Source organism: Chinchilla lanigera, unplaced genomic scaffold, assembly GCF_000276665.1.
Source record: "Chinchilla lanigera isolate Chin_1 unplaced genomic scaffold, ChiLan1.0 scaffold00171, whole genome shotgun sequence".
Lineage (NCBI taxonomy): Eukaryota > Metazoa > Chordata > Mammalia > Rodentia > Chinchillidae > Chinchilla > Chinchilla lanigera.
In genome coordinates this window covers 274,542-282,906 of record NW_004955572.1, presented here as the reverse complement: position 1 = coordinate 282,906, position 8,365 = coordinate 274,542, and the positions used below count along the sequence as shown (strand labels likewise).

General features: G+C 37.5%; 1 pseudogene; it reads right to left on the bottom strand.

Annotated features, from left to right (window-relative positions):
* Window positions 1-749: 749 nt before the first annotated feature.
* Window positions 750-8,365, bottom strand: part of LOC102008040 — a 58,384-nt pseudogene continuing 50,768 nt past the window's right edge.

The window sequence follows — 8,365 nt, the reverse complement described above, 5'->3', positions numbered from 1 at the left end:
AAGCATATTTTTTAGTAGGCTTCTCATGTCAGAAGTAACTTTTTTTCATATAAAAAATTTTTGAGACAAGGTCTTGCTATGTAGTTCAGCCAGGCCTTGAACTTACTTTGTAACCCGGGTTGGCCTCGAACTCACAGCAATCCTCCTGCCTCAGCCTCCCAAGTGCTGAGATTACATGCGTGTGTCACCATGCCCGGTTATCCACAAATATTTTTATCATTAGCTACTTTTGAGAAAGAAGAGTTCCATATAAATGTACAAACTGATCATATATTTAGAAAACCTTATGCATCTATGTAAATTGCAGCTTGTCTGCCCATAAGTGAACCAATGAATCCCTATTCCCTCAAAGTGTTAAAAAAAATAAGAATGCCCAGCCATTATATTCTCTAATATATTTCTGAGAAAATATAAGTATAATTATCCTTAGCATCTTGGAACAGATGAAACTATTGAATTTTACTCCTGTCTCTTGTCATTGTGTGATTTGTTATAATTGTGAAGTTGTTCTTGGTAATATTTTTTCTATGTCCATTTGGTATGAGCACTAATATTATACTTTAAAATTTTTCTACGTGGTATTAGAATATGTCAGGAACTCCTAAAAGCAACTTTTGTCTTCTTCCCAATGTGACAGTGTTGAGCCATGTCAATTCACTACCAAAATGACAACCACAGTTTCTGGGGACAGGCGGGACACCTTGCAGGGCAGAAGCATCTGGCCAAGTTCTCAATGCAGGTATCAGTGCTTAGTTCTTGTTTTTCCGCAGAAAGCGAGCTTGCACAGACTGGTTCACACTCATGGTTATTTTAAAGTAAATCCAAGAAGGAAGGGCTGAGGTGAGTAAGGCCATATGAGAATGGACCTGGTATCCAGAGCTGTGAGGCATGAGGCCTACTATATTAAGTCCAGACTTCACAAATGTGTCTTGAGAGGGCTTACCTAGAGTTAGCTTTTGGAATTTATCCAGTTTTGTAGCAACATAGTATGGCAGAACACTCTGCACAAAGATGCCCTTGGTCTTATATTCCTCGTGGAGGCACTGAGAGAAAAAAATCTACAAAATCCTCGGTTGGTGAATAGATGGTCAGGAGTGGAACCGGGGACATGCCACTGGCAGAGTAGATATTCAGGATCACCCCTTTAGATCTTTCTACCATGCCAGTCAGCACCAATCGTGTCATCTTACAAACAGAAAGAATATTAATATTTAGCAGTCTCTTGATGACATTGTCCAAGTCAGCAATTTCCAAAAAGTATTCAGGAGACTCATAGGACATCACCATGTTGTTCACTAAAACACCGATTTCAAGACCTGCCAGGCCTTTTTAAATTTTATCATAAATGTCTTCTGATATAGAATCAATGGCAATGGTCTTGTCTGTACCTTGTCTCTACTTTGAATTTTTCTCTTATCTCCCTAAAAACCTGATTCAGTTTATCCTGTGATCTGCTAAATAGGACAACCTTCAGTCCATGCTTTGCTAGCTGTTCTGTCTATGATTTTCCAACTCCATCAGTGCCACATGTGACCACGTGATGCTGAGGACAACACTCAGAGACGCTGCTCACAGAGTAATTTGCACCTCAATTTTGAGATTTTGAAAAGAAGATTTAGTAAACCTACAATGAACTTGGTGTATATTGTTAATCATCCATAAATATAGAATGTCTTTCTATTAATTTAAATTTTCATTTTAATTTTCTTCAAAAACGTTTTGGCCCATTTTTAGTTTCCAATATTGCCCCTCTTTAATTAAATTTGTTCTTGCTTATCTCTTTATCTCTAATGATTTTATAGACTAATTTTATTTTCAGAACATATATTACTCATGTATAGGAATATAATTGATTTCTGTAAAAGATATTAGATCCTGCAAAGTTGAAGTATTTGTTTGTTAGCCCTAGTATGTTTTCAATGGATTATTTAGTGTTTTTAGTATAAAAGGTTATGTCATCTGCGAAGAAAGATTATTTTGCTTTGTACTTTCAAATATGGATACTTCTATTTTAATTTGTCTACTTTCCATACCTAGAACTTTCAGTTTAAAATTGAATAGAAATGGGGAACACAGATATTTTCGTCTTGTTTCTGATCTGAGTGGTAAATCTCCTATATTTCATTATTCGGTATATTATTAAGTGGGGTTATATATGTATGTTTTTTCTCAGATCAAAGATACTTTTTTCTCTTTGTAATTGGTTGAGAGTTTTACCATGTAAGGGTATTGAATTTTTGTCAGTTGTTCATTCTTCATATATGTATAGATGACCATGTAATTTTTGTCCTTTATATATTATATTGATAGTTTCAAATATAACAACAAGCTTTCATTACTGGTATAAACCCCACATGGTCTTAGGCTTTTGAAAGTTGCTAGATTCAACTTTCTAGTGTATTACTGAGAATAAAATATAATATATTTTTATATCAGCATATTTTGAAAGCAAGATAGAGCTACTGTGAGTAAGACTTAGGAAATGTTAGTGAAAATTTGAGAGATGTCAAAGTGTTCCTAAAAAGACAGTGTTGTTGTTAATACCTAAAATGCTCTGCAAAAATGTCACATTTAGAGCTTGGGCATGGTAGGAAAGAGTGGTTCACTGGGCATATGAGCTGGACAGTATATTCTTATTCCGGAGTCCTCTTTATTCTCTGTCTTTCCTGGCCGCTATGCTATTTCTGCCTTGGAGCCAACTGACAATTCACTGAATTCACAGAATTTGTAAACCAAAATACATCCCTTCTCCTTTAAGTTTTGGGTGTCTGCTATTTTTGGTGTTGTTATTTTCTTTGTTTTGTCACAGTGAAGGGAAAATGGCTAACACAGACAACATTTAGGTTAAAATAAGTAAAATACTGTCTTATTTTTACCAACCAGATGATTGATATCCATGAAAGAGAGATATGGATGCTCTTGCCCAGGTCACTGCAAAGCCATGTTGTTAAAATCAAGGCTGATTTGGCAGTTCTTATATTTAACTTTAAAATTATTGACCACATTATTTTGAGGAATACTGTGCACTTGTAAAACCACACCATTCTCAATTTAACCCTCCTCTTTACAATGCTTCTTATTATTTTCTCTTTTGGTTTATTTTTCTTGGGCCATTCCTTGAATTCCAGTATTCCTTAAAAGTTGGGCTTTGTGTCTCTTTTCAGATCATAAACATTTCTGGGGAGATTTTATCCACTGTTGTTGCTGGAACTATTGATGTAATGTTGATTACTAAATCAACCTTTCATTCCTTCTCTCTTTCTTAGATAATTCCAACTAGTGTATATTTACGATGTATGTTGTATAACACAATATCTTGACAAAACCAGTCTACTCTAAAATGAATCCATTTTCTCTGAACTCACACCTTCTTTCAGCTTCTGGGTTCCCTAACATCATCGTTAATTATTTCATCATTTACCTAGTGTGATGGATTGACAACTGGTGGTCAACTTGTAGCACCTAACTGAAATGAATCAGTGTGGTGCTGGATGTGGAAGGCCCATGCAAGGATTGTTGCCAAGAACCACAAAAAGGAGAACTGGAGAGGAAGAGGTAGTATTGCTAGTTCTCCTGGAATAACTTGTCATACTGGTTTTCCTGATATGAACTCAGCTGTTCCCATCATCAGAGGAGCTCAGGACTTTGTTGTTAATGAGGATGGCTTTGGTATTTTTCAGGGGAGCTCTGGTCCATATTTTGAGCATCATTTTCTAGCTCCAGTGAAGATCCCTGAGCCTGCTAGCATGGATCCTTCATCCCACTGGAACAGACTTTCTAGCTTCCACCACTGAAGTTGGGGCCTTTCCAGTACAGAACTGAGAAACAGACATGCATGAGATATTGTCACAGACTCCAGGCATCCAGTTGGACTCATGTGTTCATTGTTATGGGCTCTAGCTCTTCAGCTGGACTCATGCAGGACACTGTCCTGGGATCCAGGTCCTCAGCTGCAATCTTTGGGTCTCTAGTGTGTGGACCGATTTCCTGCACTCTTTTGTATTTGACTCTCTGGGTGACTATTATAAACTAATCCTATAAATTATGTGTCCTGTATTACATTGTTTCCCTTGTAATCCCTGAGTACAACAACAAGTTATTCAAGTAAATATAACTATAATAGTATTTATTCACTCTCTCTGTGCTCAAATATTACTAAAGGTACTTTATAAATAGATCACATATCTGTCCACATCTCACCTTATTGCATTATTCTTATTAAAGGTTTGCTCGTGTTTTAACTCAATATTATAGTAATGTGATTAATTTTTCAAAACAATTCAATATCCACAGAATTCAGAAAGAATTTTCTTCAGTGCAAATTAGATCATGGAATTCTGCTCTTTTACAACTTGTTTTTGGAGACAGGGTTCCCTTAAATTGCTAAAGTGACCAGCCTGGGCTTGAACTTGCCAGTCTTCCTCCCCACTTTCACAGAGTGTTAGGGTTATAGGCCTGCATCACATCACCTAGCCTTTACAACTTTTTTTCAGCTTGCAATTGTTCTTCAGATAAAATGTAAACTTCTTCACAGAGCTCTTAAAGGTCTGCAATATTTTGCCCGTCTTACTACTTGTATTGTTATCCTTTGCTACTTCATATCATATACAACAGCAGATTTTGAATGAGTTAATTGGATTTTAGTCTTAAATAATAAACAGTAAATTAAAAAATTATCACACTGGACACCATGGATCTTTGAATAAGTCATTTATTTTGCTCATTAGTAAAATTGGCAAAATACTACTTGAAACCATGTTTCTTATAGGTTTTATATAGTAAAGTATTTGAAAAGTACTAGTGAACTTCAACTGTTATTAATTTGGCTATAATTGAGAGTAACAATATTTATAATAAAAATAATAGCATACTAGTAAAATTTTACTGAATGAGAAAGTGATTTGGCATTGATATTTGTAATTTTATATTTGAGTTCCAACTTGCCCACTTATAAATAAAAGTCACAGAAAATGAAACTTTCTGAAATTTTTCTATTTATAAAATGGGAAAATTAAAATTCCTCAATATAATTTTAGCTGTACTGTTAAGAAGAATATATAAATTATTACGTGGAAATTATTTTATAAACTACAAAATCCTGATGCTTTACTCCCACTGCCACGGTTCCCAGCTGAAACTCGCAGAGAGAGCTGGGTATTTCCCATCTAATTCCTGGGGGCAGAGCAGGTGACTCAGGACCCCGTTGTCATTACAGACTGAGTCTCTGCCTTCTGTGCACCTGCAGCAGACAGGAGGTCCTCACTCAGAAGCCCTAGGGACCATTCTAGCTGTGTGGTGTATGTGGCCCATCCCTGCACTAGACCTGCGCTGAGTGAGCGAGTGCTCCAAGAGCTGCTGGTCCAGCGGTTCTAGTCCGAGCTTTACTTGTTCCCGGATGCCCTAGCGGGTCGCAGGCACTGGCAGTCTGTGATTGCTGCCGGTCTGCCCAGCACCTGGTTCCTGTATGTGTCCTGAACTGACTGGAGACACAGAAACAGGTGGTTCACAATCTGTTGATGATGCCATTCGTGTCTGGGCTTTGCCTGTACCCTGAACTGTCTGGGGACATAGGTCCTCCGGACCGGGAGTGTCACACCAATGTGACACAAGTCTGGGCTGTGCACATGCCCTGAACTGCAAGGGGATGCTGGACCAGATGGTCTGCTATCAGCTGATACCAATGCCCGTGACTGAGACCTGGGATAACTAGATACAAATCAACGACTGCCAGAAAACTGCAGACTAAGTAGTGCTTCTTGGGGGTCACTGAGGGGCAAACATGACAAACAGGAAAGCTGGGGACACTAGTGTCCTTTGTTGTGCAGCCACTGAAGAGGGAAACTGAGCTTTCTGCATCCGGTAGCAAACATGACAAAATAAAGCACTAAAACACAATCCTAGAACTCCACCCCACTCAGAACAAGTCCAGGAGACATTGACATAGGAGAACTTGGTGAGCACATGCCTGAAATAGCTGAAATGATTGCAATGGAAGTAAAGAAACAACTCCATCAGGCCATGGAAGGGATTAGATCAGAAGTAATCTCTCAGGGAAAAAATGAAATGACAATAATAATGAAGAAACTGCTCAAAAAGTCTGAAGAAGAAATATACAAGAAAATAGAAGAACAAAAGCAAGGGACAGAAGCATTCCATGAAAAATATAGAAAGGACTTAGAATGCATGAACCAGATTGAAAGAGGCTTCCAAGACAAAGCTGCCACTGAAAGCTACCAAAACCGCTTGAATGAACCTGAAGATAGAATCTCAGACTCAGAAGACAACATGGCAGCTAGTGACCAAGAAAGAAAGGATCTTGTAAAATCAACAAGGATCCAGGAAAAGTCAATTCAACAGCTGCAAGATGAGGCAAAGAGGAATAATACACGACTCGTAGGAGTTAATGAAACAGCAGGAGGCAACACAATTCACATAAAAAGAATATTTGCAGAAATAATAGCAGAAAATATTCTAAGCATGGAAAGAGAAACTGATATACAGGCAAATAAGCATATAGAACTCCACACAATCACAACCAAAATAAAACTACACCCAGACATATAATAGTCAAGTTCCCAGACCTTCAGCAAAAGAACAGAATATTAAAAGCTGCTAAAGAAGAGAAACAGATTACCTATAAAGGAAAGCCCATCAGAATCATGGCGACGTCTCAGCAAAAACCATCCAATCGAGAAGAGCTTGGAGTGAAGTGTTACAGGTCCTGAGAGAGAACAGCTTCCAATCCAAACTGATGTACCCTGCCAATCCATCCCTCAAATTCAACAGAGAAATAAACTATTTCCATGACAAAGAACAATTGAAGAAGTTCATGAGTGCCAAGGCAGCATTGCAAAGAGTACTAAAAGATATTCTAGACAAAGAAAAATCTGACAGCAACTTCAAGAACAACAGTAGAAATGAAATGTCAAGAAAAGCAAGCAAGTAAAAAGGTAGAAAAAGTAGGAGACAAACGCAAATAAATAACATGATAATGATAAGTCAACACATATCAGCTATAAACATGAATGTAAATGGCCTCAATTCTCCAGTCAAAAGAAACAGACTGGCAGAGTGGATTAAAAAACAAAATCCGACTATATGCTGTATACAGGATACACACTTTACTCAAAAGGAAATCCAAAGACTAAACATCAAAAGATAGAGGACAATCCTCCATGCAACAGGAACCCAGACAAAAGCAAGTGTAGCTGTTCTGTTTTCAGACAATGTCAACTTAAAACCAACAACAATGAAAAGAGATAAAGACAGTCACTACATACTAGTCAGGGGAAAACTGCAAGAGGATGAGATAACAATCATAAACTTGTATGCACCAAATATCAGATCTCCAAATTATATAAGACAAATCTTAACAGGCATGAAAAACCATATAATTAATAACACTATTGCAACAGGGGACCTCAACACCCCTTTGACACAAAGAGATAGGTCAACTGGACAAAAAATCAGCAAGGAAATAACACATCTGAACCAAAGCTGTGAACAAATGGAGTTAGTAGCTGTCTGCAGAGTGTTCCACCTCACCACATCAGAATACACATTTTTCTCAGCTGCACATGGGCCTTTCTTTAAAATAGACCACATGCTAGCCCATAGAGCATACCTTCTGAAATGCAAAAGAATTGAAATGATCCTGTGCATACTGTCTGACCACAGTGCAATGAAACTGGAAATTAATGACAAAAGGAACTCCAAAAACTCCAGAAACACTTGGAAATTAAGCAACAACCTCCTGAACAACCAATAGGTCACAGCAGAAATTCAAGAGGAACTTTAAAATACTTACAAATAAATGAAAATGTAAATACAACTTACCAGAATCTGTGGGATCCAATGAAAGCAGTCCTCAGAGGGATATTTATACCAGTCAACTCACACATAAAGAAAACAGAAACAGAAGAAATAAGTAGCCTAATGGTGCACCTTATACTTTTAGAAAAAGAAGAACAAGTCAGGTCCAAAGCCCAAAGAAGAAGGAGATTATAAAGATTAGGGTAGAAATTACTGCAAATGAGACAAAGAAAACCCTCCAAAAAATAAATGTATCAAAGAGTTGGTTCTTTGAAAGAATATATAAAATTGATAAACTCCAAGGAAAACTTATCAAGAAAAGGAAGGAAAGAACTAAGATTCATGCAATAAGGAAAGAAAAGGATGAAATTACTACAGATTCCACAGAAATTCAGAAGATCATTAATACCTACTTTGAAAATCTTTACTCCCGGGGGCTGGGGGTTTAGCTCAGATGCAAAAGCGCCTGCCTGGCATGCACAAGGTCGTGAGTTCGGTTCCCGGTACCGGAGAAAAATCAAAAAAAAAAAAAAAAAACAGACACCCCTCCCTA